The following is a 24,216-nucleotide window of genomic DNA, read 5'->3' on the forward strand; positions in this document are numbered from 1 at the left end:
CCAGGAATATTATGTACCCAATCCTCCCCTTCTTTGAGCCAGGTCTCAGTTATTGCCACTATATCATTGTCCCATTTGTCAACTTAAGCCTGCAACTCACCAACCTTATTTACCACGTTACATACATTTACGCACATGCACTCCAAACTCACCTTAGACTGCCTCGCACTTGCCCCCTGTCTGATCCCGCCTATTTCTAAACTATTCTTTACTCTAGTGCTACTTGTCCCTCCCAGACCTCTGTTCATCTTGTTTCTCCTCTCTACTGTTTCACCATGGTGCCCATCCCCCTGCCAAATTAGTTTAAACAATCCACATAAAGCAAAAAAAACTGTGATTCCTCTGACCCTGCCTTTCATAACCCGACCTCGACATCTCACCTCCTACTTCCCCATCTCCTACAGCCTCCCTGTTTCTCTTATGAGTGGCAAAGCTTCCTCCTTGTGCGGACTTAACATATTCAAGATTGGAATTCCTCCTGCAGTAGCAGTCCTTTGGTGCTGGTGATGTGCTACGTTCTCCTTTGCTATGAGAGAATGCAGAGTTAAAGAATTCGACTGGCAATGGTTCTTCTTATCACTCATACGCCTGCATGCATACCATCATAATCAGACTTGTAGCGACAGGCTCCATTTAAACACCATTCCTTCAAGACTAGCAAACTCCATTGCAGCAGGTAATCAGAGTTCTCATATTGATCCGGAGCTTGAATGATGCATTATTGTTTCTGGAGGTTCGCTGTGAAAAGGACAGTTTTCCTGTCACCCAGGTAGCTTGACCATGAAGGCAATACCTTCACTTATCTTGGCCAACCTTGTAAGGTCATTAACCTTCTTCCTGAACTGTGTGGCAATTTGTGGATTAGTAGAGGTTGGACTCACTGCCTCTGCCACCGTCCTCCATAAAATATGGACTACCCGCTTATAAAGGCTCCTACCCTCAGTCCTTAGGAAACATTCTCTTCTGGACCTTATTTCTGTAGGAAGGACATCCACTGAAGCATCAGTAAAGGTGGAACCCTACCTGCTGCTGACAGACCTTCCCCATCTCTTTCCTCACTCATCACTGCACTGTTCTGCTGTTCCCTGCCAAAAAAAAAGTACTCATTTAATCAGTTACAATGTTTTAAATGCAGCAGTATCACTGAATTTCCCTCTGTCCCAGCCATGGTAAATGAACAGGCAGCAGTTTGATCGCTGTCATATCACCCACATAACTAACGAAGGCCAGTATAGGAAACCTGGGTGGGTAAGCAGCAGAGTCATATCAGCGATCGGAAGTCTACCCTTTTGGTAACCCACCAATTGAAGGAAAAGCCAGCCCAAAGGATCTGATATGAAATGAGTTTGGCCAATCTCAATTCAGTTCCTAGTGGGCATGGGCTTATAAGCAACAACAAAAAAACTGCCCTATTTCAGCTCTAATTTGAAATCTCACTCAGAGAGGCCACAAGCTGTGGGAAATGAAAAATATTTCACAATGAGTGCAACTGGGGTTCTCTTCAAGAGGTTGGGATTGAGGTGTGTTGTTTGGACAGAGCACAAGAAGCTTTACTCTGCATAGAATCATAGAATGGTTACAGCACAGAAGGTGGCCATTCGGCCCATCGAGCCTGTACCGGCTCTTTGTAAGAGCAATCCGATTAGTCCCATTCCCCCGCTCTTTCCCAGTAGCCCTATAAATTTTTTCCCTTCAAGTATTTCCCCAATTCCTTTTTGAAAACCACAATTGAATCTGCTTCCACCACCCTTTCAGGCAGCGCATTCCAGATCATAACTACTTGCTGCGTAAAAATGTTTTTGCTCATTTTGCCTTTGGTTCTTTTGACAATCACCTTAACTCTGTGTCCTCTGATTCTCAACCCTTCTGCCAATGGGAACAGTTTCTCTTTATTTACTTAATCTAAACCCTTCATGATTATGAACACTTCTATCAAATCTCCTCTTAACCTTCCCTGCTGTAAGGAGAACAACCCCAGCTTCTCCGATCTATCCACATAATTGAAGTCTCTCATCCCTGGAATCATTCTAGTAAATCTCTTCTGCACCCTCTCTAAGGTGTGGTGCCCAGAATTGGACACAATATTCCAGTTGTGGCTGAACCAGTGTTTTATAAAGGTTCATCATAACTTCCTTGCTTTTGTACTCCAGGCCTCTATTTATAAAGCCCTCAATCCCATATGCTTTTTTAACCACTTTCCCAACCTGTCCTGCCACCTTCAAAGATTTGTGCACGTATACCCCCAGGTCTCTCTGTTCCTGTACCTCTTTAGAATTGTACCATTTGGTTTATATTGCCTCTCCTCTTTCTTCCTGCCAAAATGTATCGCTTTGCATTTTTCTGCGTTAAATTTCATCTGCCATGTGTCCGCCCATTCCACCATTCTGTCTATGTCCTCTTGAAGTCTATTACTATCCTCCACACTGTTGGCTACACTCCCAAGTATAGTGTCATCTGCAAATTTGGAAATTGTGCCCTGCACACCCAAGTCCAAGTCATTGATATATATAAAAAAAAAAGCTGTCCTATTACCGTCCCCTGGGGAACACCACTGTATACCTTCCTCCAGTCCGAAAAACAACCGTTCACCACTACTCTCTGTTTCCTGTCACTTAGCCAATTTTGTATCCATGCTCCCACTGCCCCTTTTATTCCATGGGCATCTGACTGTTCTATACCTAACCTGGGAATACTTAATGCAGACACGGAAGTGAGAAGAGTTTTATGCCTCATCAGCAACCCTCACCTTGATGAACATAAAAAATAGAAGGGTGAGATGATTATCTTCAGTTTTTTATCTATAAAACTGAAAGCTCAAAATTGTTTCGAAAAGAAAAATGTGGAATGCAGTAGGTTAGAACACTACCCAGAGTGATAAATTATAGTTTCTTTTCTCTGATGGTTATGAGGATCCTAAGTGAAACGAGTTTTGGCAGACTGAAACCAAAGTACTCATAATTTAGTACATGAAACAAAAAAAAGTATAGGGATGGAAGAGAACCACCCATGGGTGCTCTTCTGAGGTTCTTTTAATGTAAGGAGCATTTAGACTGTTGTACCTGACTTGTGTGCTCTTGATCATGACACTGGTTGCCAAAAGTGGAAAAGATTCCATTGCTCACTGCTAACATACCTCACTTCAATGAATGTAGTAGTCACAAAAAAAGTATATTTTTAGCAAAAAATAGGTAAGCCATAGAATATATCACTGGATAACATGATGCAAACGGCGAAGTAAAAGAATATGGTGTTTCATGCAACAGTATTATAACAAAATACTGTTCAACGTTTTCAAAAATTAGAAAGGGTCATTTTGCAATTTTGCATTCCGAGTAGGGAGCTTCGCCCACTAGAAGCGCATATCGGAAATGCAGGTGCATGTTAGTACGTCCTTCAGCCTTGGTGGCTGTGCGGCCACACGCTTTGGCTTTTGATCGCTCTCATATGCCACACTGCTGCTGCTCCCCCTGGTGGCACGATCGGGACTGGGTCCTGCTCACTCATTTTCACTGGACTCAAGGTCGCTTTCTTGTTTTGCTGGGTCAATTCAGGACAGTGCTGTTCTGGAACGGGAATCCAGGCCGTTGCACACTGTTTAGAGGTAAACCGTTTCCTTCCACTCGTAGCTTGATGGTGAAAAAATACAGAATATTGGACTTTGTGACAGGAAAGCAAAATCCTGGGGCGTGTCATTTCGCAAAATGTTTGTAAATCTTGAAGCGGGGAAGGAAGCACTTGAAACCCAACTTTCAACCAGACGAGCCTGGCAGCTAATTATTAACACCCGGTCTGATTGACGTGCAATAACCCCCTCCCCCTCGTATACCCTGGTATTTATTTGGGAGGCGGGCGGGTGATTTAATAGCTGCCTTTACATTGAATTGCGTTAGTTAGATACCCGGACGAGCTTTTTAGACGAGTGGAGAGTGTAATAGTGAGGAGGGGAATTAAAAAATAATCTTTAAATGGCCGCCTAACGTTGTGTCGGTGTTGAAGGGGAGGGGGTTGTCGCTTTTTAAAAAAAATGAACATGTATGTGCAGGTTATTGGCAGTGAACTTGATTGAGGAGGGGAATTGGTGAAAGCCGAGCTTTCAATTCACACGCACGGCAGTGGGGCGGGCGATGCGGTCACCAGATGGAATGTCTCGGGCTGGGATGTTCGTCGCCGGCCCCCGTACTCGGCTGTGTTTGTTACATTGAAGTCCGGGTTCGATCCCGGATTGATCCCGTTCTCGATCCCGGATTGATCCCGTTCTCGATCCCGGATTGATCCCGTTCTCGATCCCGGATTGATCCCGTTCTCGATCCCGTTCTCGATCCCGGATTGATCCCGTTCTCGATCCCGGATTGATCCCGTTCTCGATCCCGGATTGATCCCGTTCTCGATCCCGGATTGATCCCGTTCTCGATCCCGGATTGATCCCGTTCTCGATCCGCTCCGAGTTCCCTCCTCTCTCTCTCTCTCTCTCTGCTTAATCCCACATTCGTTTTAATCCAACCTCTCTCTGGCTCTTAATAGCGCTACCAGAGGGCGTTTGCTTAAAACAATTTGGTTGCTGAAATGCTGTCAGCCCCCTCATACTCCAAAAGCAAAGGGAACCCCCCACCCCACACAAATCAACCCAGGATCATCGCTGCGTGTTCGGGAATTTGAGAGGTGGATTTCTTAGAAAAATACTGATGTAATCTGCTCCATGTAAGTACCTTGTGTGAAAATGACACGTAGCCGGTGAAAACCACCTACCTTTCGGGAATGCCCTGCGAATAGTCGGGCTGTGTGTGTGTGTGTTGTGTGTGGACGTACAGTTTGTGAAATGGGAAGTTTATGGAAACATTGTATTGTGCTGCAACATTGGAGGGGAAACGAAGCTATGTAATTGTAAGGGTTAGATTTTAAATGTTATCGTTGCAGTTCACAACACAAACATTGGTCATTTTCAGGTGTTTGGGCAGAGAACTTAACGTCAAGTTGGCGGGTTCCCTTCATCTACCTACCTTTAGTTTTTGCTGGATTGAAATTGCCCTTCCTGAGGGAAAGATTCCATCCAGTGCCGCACATCGCAGGGGTGCGATTTTCTGTACATTTTTTTTAAAACCTCAATTTAGACGCTGGGTTTGACCATTTTTTTTATTACTGGTGTGATGACTGACGCTTATTTCACGTGTAATGAATACATAAATACCGTCTCTACGCGTGTTATGTGCATGTGGCTTGGATTAGTATACGGAATGCTGAAAAGCGGAGAAATGAAACAAATATCCGCCAGAAGAAAGCGGTCAGAAGCCAAATAAATGCATCATATTTTGCGGTCGTACAATAATTTCATTGGACTAGTGGTCGGTTTAACTACTTCCCTCCGTATTTGCAGTATTTTTGTTGATTTTGGTTTTCAACATTTGCAGTTTGTTTTTTTTGAGCGCTATTATTAATTTGTTGACTTGGATGGTTGGCCAGAATAAACAGTGATTGTCAGCCTCGGCTCAGCGGTATCATTCTCGCCTCTTGAGTCAGAAGGTTGTGGGTTCAAGTCCCACTCCAGAGACTTGAGCTCAAAATCTAGGTTGACACTTCAACAACTTGCATTTATAGAGCACCTTTTAATATAGTAAAACATCCTAAGGCGCTTCACAGGAGCGTTATCAAACAAAATAGCGACAACGTGGTACTCCCTCATTGCCCCTCGGAGCAGTAGTGAGGGAGTATTGTTGGAAGTGACTTCTTTTGGATGGCACATTAAACCTCTCAGGGTGGGCATAAAAGATCCCATGGTAGCATTTGAAGAAGAGCAGGGAAGTTCTCATGGTGTCCTGAGATTTATCTCTCAACCAACACCATTAAGCAGATTATTGGATCATTTATCTCATTGTGTGAGCAATTTGGCTAACACGTTTGCCTACATGACTACACTTCAATCGTGCTTCATTGTCTGAGAAGTGTTTTGGAATGTCCTGAGATGGATGTTGTATGTAGAGAGAGAAATAGATATCTATCAGTAGTTGATCTAAGTGTGTAATACATTAAATAATTATTTCATAATGAATTCTACCTCTTCCAGAAGTGAGAGTGCTCGATACAAAGCTGGGCCTCAAGTAAACTAGGACACCCAAATGCATGGTTTTAAGTGTTTTTTGATTTTTCTCTCCCATACCAGACTAATGACACTAGTATAAATAGTGGTGCTCCAGAGTTGACTATTCCAATGCTCTCCTGATTCTCCACTCTGTACGCTTCAGTTCATCCACAACTTTGCTGCCCGTATCCTATCCACACCAAGTCCCACTCACCTATCACCACCATCCTTGCTGACCTACATTGGCTTCCAGTCTCATGCCTACAATTTAAAATTCTCATCTTTGTGCTTAAATCCTTTCACACTTTCTTCCCTCCCTATTGCTGTAACTTCCTCTAGCCCAAACTACCACTCCATTCCCTCCATTCCTCTGACTCTGGCTTCTTGTGCATTGCTCCTCCCCTTCGCACCACTGTTGGCAGCTGTGCCTTCAACCACCTACATTCCACGCACTGGCATTCGCTCCCTAAATCCCTCCCCACCTTTTGGTTACCCGTTCTAACAACATCATCTTTGTCTAGTCATACATTTTTTTCATCAGATTAAATCTCTGAAATGCCATGGGACATTCTTCAGTGTTAAAGGTGTGCTATATATGCAAGTTGTTAATATTGGGATCTGGCAACAGAAGCAGCTTGAAAGCAAGGCTTCTTGAATAAGGACATGTGATTCTGCTCATTAAGCCTATAGTGTGTAATCTTTTTATCTTGCCCCATCTTTATTATCTTGCCCCAATATGCTTTAGTGTTGTGTGATAATTGATCACTTCAGTGACTCCCACCACTGGTGACAGGCCTGTAACCTTTGGTAGTTTACCCTAGTGTACAGCTCACAATTATACTCAACCCAAGTTTGGATGGCAGTCATACTGTTGGCTGTTTATCAGTTCAAGTGGGCATGTATAAACTACAAATACTTTGTTTACCCAGCATTATTCTAGTGACAACACTGTATGAAGATGTGTTACAAATTATTAATTGTTGTGGAAGGCATAATTCATATTACTGCAGCTATGAGTAGATTGTTCTCTGCCCCCTATCCAAATTCTCTGCTCGTCTGAAGTTAGTGGTGCTGGCAGCTGTCCCGTACCCTGTCCAAGTGGCTTTCTATTTTTTAAATCACTTTGTTTTTCCTAAATCTTAGAGCATGTAAGCTGATGTTGAAACAGATGCCTATGCTTCATGTGTGGGTGATCAGGAGCAGAAATTCTGGATGATAGCCTTTCCTAGTCAGGGTACTGAAGCCAGTAGTACTGCCCCACTATTATCTGGCTGAAAGCTAACATAGGACTGACCGGAGACTGAGCCTAGGTCTCCTTACTGTATGTTGCTCAAAATCACACCACATGGTGCACTTACTGACCTATCACAGGAGATGGAGTGTAATTTTGTTATTTTTGAAGATCACTGTGATATCCTATGTTAAGCATAATTTGGATTGATAGTGCTCAAGTCCAGAGATCTCTGTTGAAAATGTGGGGCTATGATTACAGGACCTATTATTGGCACTGGGATGCTTTGGAAATGAGGCCAGAATTGAGTGCAGTGATGAGAAAAGTGGAAAAGTTGAGCATCCTGAAATAAAATAATGCAATTACTTAGTTTACCAAGATGGCTTTCTCCGAATATACATGTGAGCCCCAAGACTGAGAAGGAAGTAAATCCACTGCATGCATTTGGCTTTTCATCGGAACAGCAAGGAAATGTACAGCTGTTGGTAAACAAGTGGTATTTGGGGGCACATGCAGTAGCATGGGAAACTTGTAAACCACTGGTGTAAATCCAAAAAGGTTTGATTATATTCCAAGGTAGTCTCCCTGAGAATCTATTTGAGATGCTTGACTTGTGTATTTTAAGCAACTCTTAATTCAGTGTGGGGGGAAAATGTAAAATAATTTCTTTTGCTGTGTGCTGTAACATTTGAGAGAGATCTCATCTTTTGGTTAAACAAACACAACATGTTTTTTTTAAAAAAAGCTGTCATACTTGGAACATCAAAGTCACTTAAATAAAACCAACTAAATGGAATTTCTTGAACTAATAGGTGAGACTTTCTTATATTGGCAGATATAATGCAGTGTGAAGTGAGTTCAGAAATATTTCTGTTAATGCTGCACTCCAAAAATCAGTTGCTTCAAATTTTTTTTAAAAAATGGAGCCTGTTGAAAGAATATAGTTGCGAACTCTTTAACCATCTTTGAATGGAGCGAGGTTGTCAAATCTTTACTTGTTTGTGTATGTAGCATTGTGTAGGATTTTTACAAAAGTCTGATCAGTTGGAAGTAATGTCAAAGTAGGCTAGGCAACAGGTGGTTCTCATATTTTCATTGCTGAATAATTTGACGTTTAGTCTGCTTTGCCTGAGAGGGTAGGTATTTATCTGGAAGTCATGTTATGGTGAAATTTCAGTGCTGTTAGCAATTATTTTTAGGTTTTTGATTGCCTTCACTTAATTGTGGTCAAAAAATATTTTTAGTTGTAAAGTAGATTCATTGTAGTCACGCTGATTTTAAGGATTCCAAATTTACTTCTTCACTTTAGGATATCAAAGCCAAACTGTTCTACTTGACGAATATTAAAGTTTTTTTTGAAAAACCTTTCTAAATACAATGTATGTGTGGTTCTTCGGTGTTGGAGAGCTGAACTTCATTCAGAGAATGAAGACTCAAAATATTGTAAGTCAGCTTCCTTTTTGAAAGCTTTGAATTGGCTGTTCAGGATACTGCCCTTTTTGTTTCTATGACCTGTGTTCAAATCCAGCTCATAAACAAAAACATTCTGAATCTAGACTATGCACCAGTAGATTAACTAGCACTAACTCTGCCATACGACAATCAAACCACAAAGGAAAGTAATAAATCACTAACACTCAATTTACTTTTGCATGGTTGTCTCTGACTGCAAAATCGCCCATTAAAGTGACCCTATAAAGTAAGTAACGTGATGGCAGTGCCACTGGGGAGACCAAGACTTTGCCTAAGAAGGAATTCTGGCACCTGATTTTAACATAAGAACATAAGAAATAGGAGCAGGAGTAGGCCAGTCGGCCCCTCGAGCCTGCTCCGCCATTCAATGTGATCATGGCTGATCTGATCCTAATCTCAAATCTAAATTCATGTCCAATTTCCTGCCCGCTCCCCGTAACCCCTAATTCCCTTTACTTCTAGGAAACTGTCGATTTCTGTTTTAAATTTATTTAATGATGTAGCTTCCTGGGGCAGCAAATTCCACAGACCTACTACCCTCTGAGTGAAGAAGTTTCTCCTCATCTCAGTTTTGAAAGAGCAGCCCCTTATTCTAAGATTATGCCCCCTACTTCTAGTTTCACCCATCCTTGGGAACATCCACCCGATCAAGCCCCTTCACAATCTTTTATGTTTCAATAAGATCGCCTCTCATTCTTCTGAACTCCAATGAGTAGAGTCCCAATCTACTCAACCTCTCCTCATATGTCCGCCCCCTCATCCCCGGGATTAACCGAGTGAACCTTCTTTGTACTGCCTCGAGAGCAAGTATGTCTTTTCTTAAGTATGGAGACCAAAACTGTATGCAGTATTCCAGGTGCGGTCTCACCAATACCTTATATAACTGCAGCAATACCTCCCTGTTTTTATATTCTATCCCCCTAGTGATAAACGCCAACATTCTGTTGGCCTTCTTGATCACCTGCTGCACCTGCATACGAACTTTTTGATCTTCTTGCACTAGGACCCCCAGATCCCTTTGTACTGCAGTACTTTCCAGTTTCTCACCTTTAAGATAATAACTTGCTCTCTGATTTTTTCCTGCCAAAGTGCATAACCTCACATTTTCCAAACAGCTGCATCCAGCAGGCTATCCATATTGCTGACATGTAGGGACCTCCCCTGACTTCAGTTGCTCAAAAGTTGCCAGTGGGCCTTTGGGGGAATTGTGCAGGTGTAAATTTCCCTTGTGCGGGGTGGGGGTGCGGGGGGGAGTAAGTTTTTTTTTAAAAATCAACAGAAATTGTGAAGAATGTTCACAACATTTATTATCCCAATGAATGCTCACACAAAAATAGACCAATAATGTACCATAAAACTAATTTTAATAACATTCAAATTATTTCATTATCCATGCATATGAGATTAAAAACTTCACAATGCATTCTATTTTTATCACACTTGCAACTTTGTTAATCAAGAGTTATTGAGACAGGTTATGAAACTTATCCATACATTTTTAAACCATTTGAGCACTCAACTGGACCATTGATTAACTGTTAGAATGTCAACCAATGGTTCCCTAGTTCAAATGCTCTCTCCGTCACATTAACACCCGTGAGCAAGAGACTCCACTTAAATGTGTTTCAGTCGACCCAGCTCCTAAAGACTACCAGCATTGCTGGGAGCTCCAACCGAGTCCTGTACGAAGACTTGCCTCTGCAAGAGCGACATACTCCAGGCCTCAGGCTAATGATGGAGTGATGGGTATTTGCCCAATGATTGGCTTTCAATTTGGTGTTGGGTGCCTGTAATTTTTTTTTGAGGGTTAGCCATTTGTGATTGGGATGATTGGTTGTGTGCACTAAATTGTTTTAGCTAGAATGGAGTGTGAAACTGTTGGCATTCAAATATTTGGTAATGCTTTAGAGTTTTCTGTAACTTTTTTTTTCTGAATTAAGAAAATAAGATGTCAAGGGAGCACCGAGCACTTTTTTAGCGGGTTGCAAGGTCAGCACAGCTGGAGAATTATTGCACATATTGTAATTTTCCAAATAGTTTTGACTATTAGAAATTATTTGCAGCTGTTTTACAGTAGTTCTCAAGGTAGATTATGTACTGCATTTTCAATTTGACAGTAAATGCTGTAAAGCAGTGGGTGGTAGGAGACTAAACCTGGAAGGTTATAGTTAGTTTGTCGGTTGGTTACTCAGAGGTGGGAGTGGGTTGTTAGTGAGATGCTTTTAGATATAGTTGTAATTTCAGGTGCATGTGCATATATATTGCATCAACTACCCTACCTGGAAGACAGTCCAGATATTAGTGACTTTGGGTGAAGAAGGAATTTCCTTAAGGATGGTCGGGCAGTGGAGGCATTCTGGGTATAGTTAATGAACAGCAAAGGATGCATGACTGCCAGTCTGTGAAAATTAAAATCTCCCATTATAACCAATATATTAAGGAGTTTCCATAACCATATGTTTTAGAAATGACAAGGGAACAGGCTATGCTGGATTTAGTGACTAGTAACAAACTGGAATTAGTTAACAATCTTACAGTAAGGGAACATCTTGCAATCAGTGACCATAATATTGAATTTGATACTGGGTTTGAGAGGAAGAATGGAGAGTCACAAAACAAGGCTTTTAATTTAAGTAAGGCAAACTTTGAAGGGATGAGAAGAGTTAACTGTAGTAAACTCTGCTGAACTATTTATGACTAAACCTACAGACAAACAGTGAGAAGTATTTAAAGTAGTATTTGATGCCATACAAAATTAGTACATACTCCTAAAAGGCTATGGCTCCATTTGTGTAGTTAAGCAGCCATGGTCAACACATGAGGTAAGAGACAGTATCAAGCTAACATAAAATGCTTACACAAATGTAAGGAAAAGTGTAAATCCAGCATACTGAGAACTATTAAAAAGCAGCAAAGGGATACTATGATTCTATTCTATGAAAGTAATGAGGTACAAAGAGAAAATGAAAAAAATGTTGCAAGGGCTATCAAAGTGAAAAGCAAAAGTTTTTATAAATATATTGAGAATGTGGGCCCATTAAAGATGGATACAGGCGAGACTATAATGGATAATAACAAGTCTGCTATTTCATTAAATTAGTACTTTGTATCTATTTTCACAGTGGAGGAAGAGGACAAAATACCAGCAGTACAAGGGAACCTAAAAAATAAGTAATGACACAGCAACAATGAATGGGCATAAATCACCGTTCTTTCAGGATGGTGTGCGACTTGGAGCTCTTTTCCTCAAGAGATAGTGGAAATCTGGATTTTTTGTCCCCAAAAAGCTGTGGATGCTGGGTCAATTGAAATGTTCGACTGAGAGCGACAGATTTTTGTTGGGTAAGGGTATTGAGGGATATGGAACAAAGGCGGGTAAATGGAGTTGAGGTACAGGTCAGCCATGATTTAATTGAATGGAACAGGCTGAATGGCCTACTCCTGTTCTTATGAACCTCAGGTTGTGGGTTCAGGTCCCACTACAGACACTTGAGCAGGCTGACACTTCAGTCCAGTACATAAGAACACAAGCAATAGGAGCAGCAGTAGGCCACATGGCTGAGAATCACCGGCAAGGCTGGCATTTATTGCCCATCCCTAGTTGCCCTCGAAGGTGGTGGTGAGCCTTCTTGAACTGCACCACTCCCGTGTGGTGAAGGTTCTCCCACATTACTGGCTGATCATGGCTGGTCTTCAACCTCAACTCCACTTTCCTGCCCGATCCCCATATCCCTTGATTTCCATTAGAGTCCAGAAATCTGTTTGTCTCAGCCTTGAATATATTCAACGACTCACCATCCACAGCCCTCTGCGATAGAGAATTCCAAAGATTCGCAACCCTCTGTGTGAAGAAATGCCTCCTTATCTCAGTCTTGAATGGCCGACCCCTTATCCTGCAACTATGAGCCCTAGTTCTAGACTCTCCAGCCATGGGAAACAGCCTCTCAGCATCTACCCTGTCAAGCCCCCTCAGAATCTTGTTTCAATTAGATTACCCCTCATTCTTCTAAACTAGAGCATAGGCCCATTCTACTCAACCTCTCCTCGTAGGACAACCCTTTTATCCCAGGAATTAATCTAGTGACCTTTGCTGCACCGCCTCTAAGGCAAGTATATCCTTCCTTAGGTAAGGAGACCAAAACTGCACACAGTACTCCAGGTGAGGTCTCGCCAAAGCCCTGTACAATTGTAGTAAGACTTCCTTACTTTTGTACTCCAACCCCCTAGCAATAAAGGCCAACATGCCATTTACTTTCCTAATTGCCTGCTGTACCTGCACGTTAACTTTTTGCGTTTCTTGTACAAGGACACCCAAGTCTCTCTGAACACCAACATGTAATAGTTTCTTGACATTTAAAAAATATGCTGTTTTTCTATTCTCCCTAACGAAGTGAATAACCTCACATTTCCCCACTGAGGTAGTGCTGCACTGTTGAAGGTGCCGTCTTTTGGATAAGACTGTAAACCGTCTGCTGTCTCAGACAGACATAAAAGATACCATGGTGCTGTTCAGAGAAAAAACAGGGGAGTTCTTCCGGGGCCCTGGCCAATATTTATCCCTTAACCACATCACTAGAACAGATGATCTGTGTGCAAATTGGCTGCCGTGTTTCCTACGTTACAGTAGTTACTACCCTTCAAAAGTACTTCATTGGCTGTAAAGCACTTTGGGATGTCCTCAGGTTGTGAAAGGCACTACATAAATGCAAGTTCTTTTCTTTAACCTCCTGATGTGCCTTGGGACACTTTCTACATTGAAGGCGCTATATAAATGAATTGTAGTTCTGATGTTCCCTGGGTTTGCAATTATGAGAACTTGAAATAGTGCTCAGGATTAACCTTTTCTATTCCACTTAATATCTTGCATATCTCTACAAGGTCCTCATCAGCCTCCTTTCGAAGCTGAAGGGCCAAGTTTATCTAACCTTTCCTCATAACTCTGTCCTCAGAGATCAAGTTTGTGGCTTGCCTTAAGGGCTTGGCTGTCTCCCTTGTGTTTCTGTGAGCTGAACTAAACAAGTTCAAGGTTCAGATTCTCCAGAATACTATACAGTTTCAGCGTGATGACATCTGACTCATAATCTACTGAATTGGCAGTGTAGCTCGGCATTCAGCTTTCTTTAATTGTTGCTCTGAAACGACTACACTATCCACATTCAATCTATTATCACTTCCTGATCGCTCTCGGAATCTCCCCTAGCTAGTTAGGCACTCTTCATTGCATACACCTTTTTTTGTGATGTATAACATTACATTTTATCTTTAAATTTTATCTGCTATCTTCACATTTGCAAGTAATGTCTGCTTCATCAGTGTCTGATGCCATAGTTCAGTATCATTTTAAAAAGACTTCATTGGTATTTACAAAGGTTAATGTCAAAGTCTTCCAAACCTTTGAAATAATTCCAGGTCCTTTCTTCATCAGCGACGCCCTTTGGTGCTTGTTCCCTCTTTCTCCTGACATGTCGCCAGTTTAATTTTCATCATTACTTGCCAAATTCGATGTGTTAAGCTTTCCCTTGAAGACTATCTTGCATTTGCTTTTGCTCCCCAGCAATATAAAACTCTAAAGCAACTGCAGATATAGATTTTGGTTGTATTTGCTTATGGCAGTTAGATTTGCTCACCATTAAAGGACAAAGCAGTTTAAACACAGTTTCACTTTAGCATTATGCCTTATATGGTACATTGCCCTGTCATTATAAAACCAGTGCATCACTTGGTTTTGATATGAGCAGTGCCATGGGAGATGTCTGCTAGTAATATTAAAAACAGTACAATTAGTGTATACACAGTCACAGATGCAAAGCAATTTTAAATGGCTGGGTTTTTCTGGCATACAACCTGAAATTGACGAGCACAATCCAATCTGCAGAGTTCCATAATCAAATAATTATTATCTGACCCCAGCTTGGTGTTTAGTTAACAATTAGATTTTGGCCGATACTGCTTCACCGTAGCAGAATACTACTTACGTTACGCTGTTAAGGTGGGAGTTTTGTACCATGTATCATCAGACTTGCCTTGAGCATTGCCGTAGGACAACTGCTACCGTGTGTGCACAGAAGTTTTGTCACACTTCAGGTGTCTCACGTTCATACGTTTCTGTCGCACCCCAGGTCAATTAGTTAATTCCCAATTTACAACAATAAGACCTTGTGGCCTTAAAGGGTATAGGCCAGGTTATACACAGATCCCTGTTAGCATCAGATCAGTTGTACATTATATGGTATAATGCTATTGTCCTTCTAAAACAGTGTAACCTCTGACTTATTAAGTACATGGATCGAAGTTACAATATGGAAGTTGGTCATTCAGCCCAATCAGCCTGTCAGCGTTTGCCCTCTGTGCGAGCACACGTTTCTAATCATTTACCCACCCTGTTCCCATATCCCTTCAGTGCCTTTTCCTTCATCCAACTATCCAATCTTGAATGCTGACCTAGGTTCTGCTTTAACCACTAACCCTGAAAGTGAATTTCACAATCTCACAAATCTAAAGAGGTTTCTTTTTTTTTTTCTCTCTCTGCTCCTAAATCTCTTATATTTAATCTTATATCTATGGCCCCTCCTTCTTGAACCCTCAACTACTGGAAACAGTTTGCTTCTATCTACCCTGTCCCATCCTTTCATAATGTTAAACACTTCTATCATACTACCCCATAATCTGTGTTCAACTGAAAAAGGACTGAATTTTTTAAAGTCTTTCTTCATATTTGTATTTCCTCACACCAGACAGCATCCTAGTGAATCTGCATTGCATCCTCACTAAAGCCTCATTATCCTTTCTATAGTGTGGCGTTCAGTACTGCACTCAGTACTCTAACTGAGATCTTAAGATTTTATATAGGAGGCTCATTACTTCCTTGACATTTATATTCCATACCTCTTGAGACAAAACCTAGAATTCCATTAGCTTTTTTTACAGCCTTATCAACCTGAGGTGCTGTCTTTTATATTATGTGAACCTGTAACCCCAAGTCCTTCTGCTCTTTCACAGCACCAAGCCTACTTCCATTCAGGGTATAATCACTGCTTTCTTTTACCAAAATGCATCACTGCGCACTTACTAACAATGAATTCCATCTGACACTTTTTAGCCCTTTCCCCATCTTATTAATATCCCTTTGCAGGTTCCTTTGCTCTTCTAAATAATTAACTGCCTCCTATTTTAGTAGGATGTATAACTATCAAGAATTTAAGAAAACTTAAGCTAGTGTTGTATTACGTTGCTCAGAGAATTTTTATTTTTATTCATTCATCGGATGTGGGCGTTGCTGCCAAGGCCAGCATTTATTGCCTATTGCTAATTGCCTTTGAGAAGGTGGTGGTGAGCTGCCTTGAACCGCTGCAGTCCATGTGAAGGTTCTCCCACAGTGCTGTTAGGTAGGGAGTTCCAGGATCTTGACCCAGCGATGATGAAGGAACGGTGATATATTTCCAAGTCGGTATGGTGTGTGATTTGGAGGGGAGCATACAGGTGGTGGTGTTTCCATGTGCCTGCTGCCCTTGTCCTTCTAGGTTGTAGAGGTTGCACGTTTGGGAGGTGCTGTCGAAGAAGCCTTGGCGCCGGTGGTGGAGGGAGTGAACGTTTAGGGTGGTGGATGGAGTGCCAATCAAGCGGGCTGCTTTGTCCTGGATGGTGTCGAGCTTCTTGAGTGTTGTTGGAGCTGCACTCATCCACGCAAGTAGAGAGTATTCCATCACACTCCTGACTTGTGCCTTGTAGATGGTGGAAAGGCTTTGGGGAGTCAGGAAGTGAGTCACTCGCCGCAGAATACCCAGCCTCTTGTAGCCACAGTATTTATATGGCTGGTCCAGTTAAGTTTCTGGTCAATGATGACCCCCAGGATGTTGATGGTGCGGGATTTGGCGATGGTAATGCCATTGAATGTCAAGGGGAGGTGGTTAGACACACTCTTCTTGGAGATGGTCATTGGCGCGAATGTTACTTGCCACTTATCAACCCAAGCCTGGATGTTGTCCAGGTCTTGCTGCATGCTGGCACGGACTGCTTTATTATCTGAGGGGTTACAAATGGAACTGAACACTGTAATCATCAGCGACCATCCCCATTTCTGACCTTTTTTGATGGAGGGAAGGTCATTGTTGAAGCAGCTGAAGATGGTTGGGCCTAGGACACTGCCCTGAGGAACTCCTGCAGCAATGTCCTGGGGCTGAGATGATTGGCCTCCAACAACCACTACCATCTTCCTTTGTGCTCTGTATGACTCCAGCCACTGGAGAGTTTTCCCCCTAATTCCCATTGACTTCAGTTTTACTAGGGCTCGTTGGTGCCTCACTCGGTCAAATGCTGCCGTGATATCAAGGGCAGTCACTCTCACCTCACCTCCTGGAATTCAGCTCTTTTGTCCATGTTTGGACCAAGGCTGTAATGAGGTCTGGAGCCGAGTGGTCCTGGCGGAACCCAAACTGAGCATCGGTGAGCAGGTTATTGGTGAGTAAGTGCCGCTTGCAAGCACTGTCAACGACACCTTCCAGATCCTTTTCGACATCCAGGAGTCCAAACATGTAACTAATTCCACTTGAACCATCCAATGGTGAAAAAGGCATTTTTGAGGTTATGTTCATTAATAAATAGTATTTCGGCTATATTATTTTAAGGATAACTTCACATTGCAAAGTAACACTGAGAGGTACATTACTGTGTACAAATTTGGACCAGTCGCCAAGTACTTTGCAATCCCATCCATGCAGAAGTTTGTATTAATTCCTGACTGCTTGCTTCATAGTTCATTTTGTGTTTGAACCGGTAGCTAGCAGGTCATGTTCCGTTAGAACCCAAGGGATGATGTCACAGTGCCTATTTTGAAACCTTTCAAAACAAGTCTGCCCTATGTACAACATGCACACCGCAGTCCAAAACAAGCATGCTTTTTGGCTGAAAAAGGCACTTTTGTAAAGCACGTTTGGTAATTTACTTTTTCACCAGCTTTTTGTCCATTCAGTGGGTAGTTCAAATGGCAGGTGACCTTTGTGGTTACATGTGGCATTTACAAATAGCTCTCATTCAGCTATTAATCTTTTTTTTTTCCTCCTCATCCCCTCCTAATGCTGCATGGCAAATCTTGCCTTTGTCTAACAGCCTGTCTATCTGTCTGTTCCAGAGTGGCTTCACACAGTGCAGCCCAATAACTCAAGCAGTCGATGCTCCGATCCAATCAGAAGTTCACAAGCTCGGTTACCGGTATTGTCTGTCACTTAAACTCCCATGCCCTAGGTGAGTGAGGTTGGTTGTTTCTTATGCTACAAGTGCTATCAACATCTTGATTTTAAACTTCATAATGCAGTAATTTGATACTGTATCTCAAGGAGCAAAAATACAAATTAACCTGTCATAAGGTATATTGTGTTTTGATGCATGCAAGGAAGATTACATTTTAAAAATGAAAATGAAATGCCTTGATGTAGTATTAAATGTTAACTGAGACATTGGCAGATGGTTTGTCGAGGCAAGTTGTGTCCAATTTTCTACTTGTTTGTAAAAGCAGTTAACTTTTTCGATAGCTGGTTTGTTTAATTTGAAGGGGGGAGATGGAGGAAAGTAAGCAAAGGTAAGAATTCCCCAAACATGTAGCAGAAAACATGCATTATTTGGAATGGAAAACTTGATGTATGGGGAGAAATGCACAACAACAATCTGGCTGCACTGGGATTAGATGTTCTTATTTTACGCTCTTGAATGTGTTTAGTAAAACCTTTTAAAATTTTTATTTGTATTGATGTAATTCTCATTGAATTTTCCTGTTATTTGAACAGCTGATTTTGTAATGGGAATCATGTCATTCTTCTAGCTTGCCTTCCTCCCCCAGAAAAACATTACCATTTCTGATTGGTTCAGCCACAAAAACATCCAATTGCATTCTTTTTTTTTGCTGACAGATTTTATGATGTACAGCTGTCTGTTAGTTGTCTGTGTCCTGGCTGCTATAATATTATTGTTTTCTTTATTTGTACAGTCTGGCTGTACTTTGCTATTCATTGTTTTGAATTATTTCCTCTCAGCCAGTTCATCAATAAAACTCCTGCTACCCTTTTTTCTGTGTCCTACCTCTACTTCAGATTCTTTTTGTTGCCTGTTCTGCTGCCTTAGCCTCTGCCTTAGCCTCGCCCTCACTCCCACCCCAGGTGTTCTTGCTGGCTACTTCTGCTCACCTGGCCTGACCCCCAACCTTGGCCAGCACCTACAATTTTATGGCCTGATCTATCAACTTCACACATACATTTTTATATTTACAGACAATATATATTTAAGCTTGCAATTCATTTATATTAGTTGCATGTGCATGCACTTCCTATGTCAACTTTTTTCAATACAAATTTCCATGTCCTTATAATGGAAACTGCCTATATAAACTTGTCACACTGTAAAGATACACCCCACACCGTAGCAGCTCAGTTTTACCCCTCCTGGTTTTTCAGCTTGTACTGCAGAGAAACTGGTGAGAATGTGGAACTCGCTACCATGTGAGTAGTTGAGACGAATAGCATAGATGCATTTAAGGGGATGCTAGATATGTACATGAGGGATAAAGGAGTAGAAGGGTATGTTGATCAGGTTAGATAAGTAAGGTAAAATGCAGACCAGTTGAGCTGAATGGCCTGTTTGTGTTGTAAATTCTATATAAAACTCTGCTTCAACCAGCCCTGCTTCTCTGCTTCCCATTTGGTTATAGTTAAATAGCAAATCAAAATATATTAAAAAAAGAACAGTGTGCAACATTAAAATGGGGACTGAATTACATCTGCTCCCTCGTTCCAACCATTCCCGAGGGGAAGGGGTGCTAACCTGTTTCACCCAAAGATTACACTTGGTCTTCACTCTCCAACATCAATGTCACAGAAAATCGACTAGGGTTTGTGTATATACGTGCACGCAATAATATACACAAAAATATATTTACAATTTGGTAGATGCAAATGCATCTGATTCAAGTATATTTCATTTTCAGTTTTGCTTACTGGTAGCACACTCTCCTGTGTCAAAGAAGGAGAGGAGAGAGGTCAGAGATGATGAAGGAACTAAACACAATTTCTGAATGGGCAGAGCTACTGCAGGTGCAATTCAATATTGATAACAACTAGATGTCACACGGGAAGTGAAAAGAAAGGGTGGTTCATACTTAATGGATGGTGTCAAATCAGCCAAGTGAGAGGCTGAGAGAAATCCTGGAATGACTGTAGACTCAATACTTACCATGTCCTGTCGTTGTGGAGCAGCAATCAACAAAGTGCCCAGAATTATAAGTGACCATGCCAAATTGGTGGAGTATGGTCTGAGGCAGTCATGCTCTGGTTAGGCCCCACCTTGAATACTGCCTTCAAGTAGTAGAGGCAAAAGTTGAGGAGTCATTCAAGAAGCTAGGTGATGGGATAGCAGTACCATAGGAAGGAAGAGCTAGGTGGCCTAATGGTCTCCTTCATTTATACTTGCATTTGTGCTTAATTTGTTTTCCTGTTTCTATTAAAAGGTGTCAGCCATGGCTAAGTGGTAGCACTCTCTCCTCTGAGTCAGAAGGTTGTAGGTTCAAGCCTCACTCGAGATTTGAGCACAAAATTTATGCTGACACTTCAGTGCAGTACTGAGGGAGTGCTGCACTGTAGGAGGTGCCATCTTTCGGATGAGATATTAAACTGAAGCCCTATCTACCCCCTCAGGTGGATGTAAAAAATCCCATGGCACTATTCGAAATAGAGCAGGGGAGTTGTCCTGACCAATTTTAATTCCTCAACCAACATTACTAAAACAGATTATTTGGTCATTATCTCATTGCTGTTTGTGGGATTTGCTGACACGTTGCCTACATTACAAGTGACCACTATAAAGCACTTTAGGGCGACAAAAGGTTGTGAAAGTTGCTATATAAATGCAAGTTCTTTCTTTCCTATTTCTATTAGTGAGCAACACAGTGGGAGATCCACTAGTTAACAGTTTAAAAGACTAGTTTTTTTAAAACATTGTTCCAAACGTATTAGTTACAGATAACAGATACATTTTTTTCCAGTTTTGAATGTTAATGGCCTTAGTTTGCAGGCAGGTTCACTTTGAATTTTATCAGTTCTCTTTGCTAATTTCACAACAGGAAAAATAAAATGCAGAGAACTGCCTAGACATGTGTCCTCTCATTATCCAGTTCCTTTTTCTGTTCTAGCCCTTTTTTTTGCTGACCATTCCCTGCATGCCACTGTTTCCATCTCTCTGGTCGGGGTGGAAGTTGAATTGTTTATAGCATGTTTCCTGGCACCACGTAAAGAAAATGACAAAAAAAAATCAGTGCCTGACATCTGTCAGCATTATTGTTTGGAGCATGGAACTTTGTTGTGTTAAGTTAAACATAACCAGCTGTGTTTGGCTGTTTCTTGTAAATGTTTTATTCCCTTTTTTTTAGTATTCCATTACTGGAACTCCATGCATGGATATTGTAACTTATGGTTAATTTTTAATTGGATTCTAGAGCATGGTATCAGTGTCAAGGTCCTCTTCTTCAGCCACGTTGGTAATGCTGAAACGATAACTACAGTCCGAGTTGGATCAGGCAAGGTGCACTGTTTCTGCTATAGTGCATTTGATGCTGGATTGTCAAGTGCTATTACAATATGCTTTTCTACTCCTTTTCACATACTTTTATTCACAACTGATCAACATTATTACTGGAAGCAAGAAACACTGGGCTATGTGTCTTTTTAGAATTCATTTTAGTGAGCTCTGCAATAAGGGTTAAACTTGTGTAACAAAATATAAATAATAGCTGAGGCCACCAAATTGCATCATTCCTGTAGAGAAAACATTACTACAGTAAATGCATCTCTGTAGCTATTAAAGTTGGCCCAGTAAAGTACAAATATATACTTTATTAGTTGACTAGTACATTACTAGTTAATATCCCTTGGTGCAGCTCATAGACAAATGTTTAAAGCAACAGACCTAAAGTTATAAATTAATAAATTGAGCTGGGAACATCATTAAATATTGCACTGAAGAGCTTTGTTTTACATTGTATTTAATATGTGGAGGAGGATGGAGTTTTTGATTCATTCATGGGATGTGGGTGTCATTGGCAAAGCCAGTATTCATTGCCCACAATTTCCCACTTTGGGTAGATGCCAGTGTTGTAGCTGTACTGGAACAGCTTGGCTAGAGGCATGGCTAGTTCTGGAGCACAAGTCTTCAGCACTACAGTCGGGATTCTTGTTGGGGTCCAGAGCCTTTGCTGTATCCAGTGCACTCAACTATTTCTTGTATGTGGCATGAATCGAATCGGCTGAAGACTGGCTTCTGTGATGGTGGGGATCTCGGGAGGAGGCCGAGATGGATCATCCACTCGGCACTTCTGGCTGAAGATGATTGCAAACGCTTTAGCCTTGTTTTTTGCACTCATGCTGGGTTCTGCCATCATTGAGGATGGGGATGTTCACGGACCCTCTTCCTCCCGTTAGTTGTTTGTTTAATTGTCCACCGCCATTAATGACTGGATGTGGTAGGACTGCAGAGCTTTGATCTGATCCGTTGGTAGTGGGATCACTTGGCTATGTCTATAGCACGCTGTTTAGCATGCATGTAGTCCTGAGTTGTAGCTTCACCAGGTTGGCACCTCATTTTTAGGTACACCTGATGCTGCTCCTGGCATGCTCTTCGACACTCCTCATTGAACCCGGGTTGATCCCTGGCTTGATAGTAATGGTAGAGTGAGGATTATGCCAGGCCATGAGGTTACAGATTGTGCTGGAATACAATTCTGCTGCTGCTGATGGCCCACAGTGCCTCATGGATGCCCAATTTTGAGCTGCTGAATCTGTTCTGAATCTATCCTGTTTAGCACGGTGGTAGTGCCAAACATGGTGGATGGCATCCTCAGTGTGAAGACAGAACTTCATCTCCACAAGGACTGTGCTGTGGTCACTCCTACCAATACTGTCATGGACAGATGTTCTGCGACGGGTAAATTGGTGAGAATGAAGTTAAGTAGGTTTTTCCCTTTTATTGGTTCATCACCTGCCGCAGTCTAGCAGCTATGTCCTTCAGGACTCGGTCAGTAGTGGTGCTACTGAGCCACTCAGTGATGATCCCCTACCCTCATTTCTTATTTAAGGAGGGAATTTCAGAGTGTGGGATCTAAGTAGCTGAAGACACAGCTGCAATGGTGGGACGAAGTGGGTAAGGAATGACCAAGAGGCTAGAGTCGGAGGAACAAAGTTCTGGGCGGTGGTTTGCATTGCTGGAGCAGGTTAGAGAGAGAGGGATAGGTGAGGCAATGGTAAGATTTAAACATGAGGATGAGAATTTTAAATTTGAGGTGATGGGGCTCGGAGCCAGTGTAGGATTGTGCTGCAACTTTTTTTTTAAGTGCATCTTCATCCATGCTATTCTGTTTCCAAATAAAGTTAACTCTCTCTTTGTGGGTTGAAGGCGAGTTCTGTTTGTTTAAACAGAAGGTAGTGGAGGCATTTATGAGACAACCTGAAAAACACTCATGTTGGTGCAATAGGTTAGTAGTTTGCTTTTATTTTAATCTGTTGTCTCTTGCCCAGGTAGTTTTAGTTGAGCTGTGTGGACTTATGGTGTGTACTGGGCTGGTCTGACCTGTGTTGTGCTTCGGTTTCACCAATGAAATTAGGTTTACATTATGCTTGCAGCATTTTTATACACTGGTTTCAATTTTCAAGGTGTCGATCTTGACTCACTTGCAGCACTTGCCTCCGAGTCAGAAGGTTGTGGGTTTAAGTCTCACTCCCGAGACTTGAGCATGTAATTCAGTGCAGTACTGAGGGGGTGCTGCATTGTAGAGGTTGCCGTCTTTCAGAAGACGTTAAACTGAGGCCCTATCTGCCCTTTCAGGGATGTAAAAGATCCTATGGCCCTATTTCAAAAAAGAGTAGGCGAGATCTTCTGGCCAATATTTATCCCTCGATCAACATCACTAAAAACAGATTATCTGGTCATTATCTCATTGCTGATTGTAGGACTTTGTGCAAATTGGCTGCTGTGTTTCCTACATTACAACAGTGACTACACTTCAAAAGTTCTTCATTGGTTGTAAATTGCTTTGGGGTGCCCTGAGGTCCTGAAAGGCACTATATAAACACAAGTTCTTTCTAACGTTTGAATTTCCCTGGGTTTCTGTGGTATCTTGGTCTAAATACATTTTCATTCTTCACTAACGGTTTATCAAGTTTATTATAATCTTGGTTTATCAAGTTTATTATCTTGTTTTACTGACTTCCATTGCTTATCTAAGCTAATGTTTTTACAATTGCTGATATTTTACCTTAGCCACCAACTGAAGATTCTATTCTTTAAGATTTCAATTTCTTGCTTCTGAATGACAATGTGAACTTGTGCTATTTATTCTGCTGCTCATAAGAACATAAATAGGAGCAGGAGTAGGGTAAATGGTCCCTCGAGCTCCACCATTCAATAA

General features: G+C 41.7%; 1 protein-coding gene across 1 annotated transcript in view; it reads left to right on the forward strand.

The window, feature by feature from the left end:
* The first annotated feature begins 3,902 nt into the window (after positions 1–3,902).
* thrb (thyroid hormone receptor beta) overlaps positions 3,903–24,216 on the forward strand; it is a 182,163-nt gene continuing 161,849 nt past the window's right edge. Inside the window, exons 1-2 of the mRNA XM_068002949.1 lie at positions 3,903–4,698; positions 17,905–18,017. The gene's annotated coding sequence lies outside the window, so the exon portion shown is untranslated. The remainder of the gene's footprint in view (positions 4,699–17,904; positions 18,018–24,216) is intronic.

This window comes from Heptranchias perlo, chromosome 2, assembly GCF_035084215.1.
Source record: "Heptranchias perlo isolate sHepPer1 chromosome 2, sHepPer1.hap1, whole genome shotgun sequence".
Taxonomy (NCBI): Eukaryota; Metazoa; Chordata; class Chondrichthyes; order Hexanchiformes; family Hexanchidae; genus Heptranchias; species Heptranchias perlo.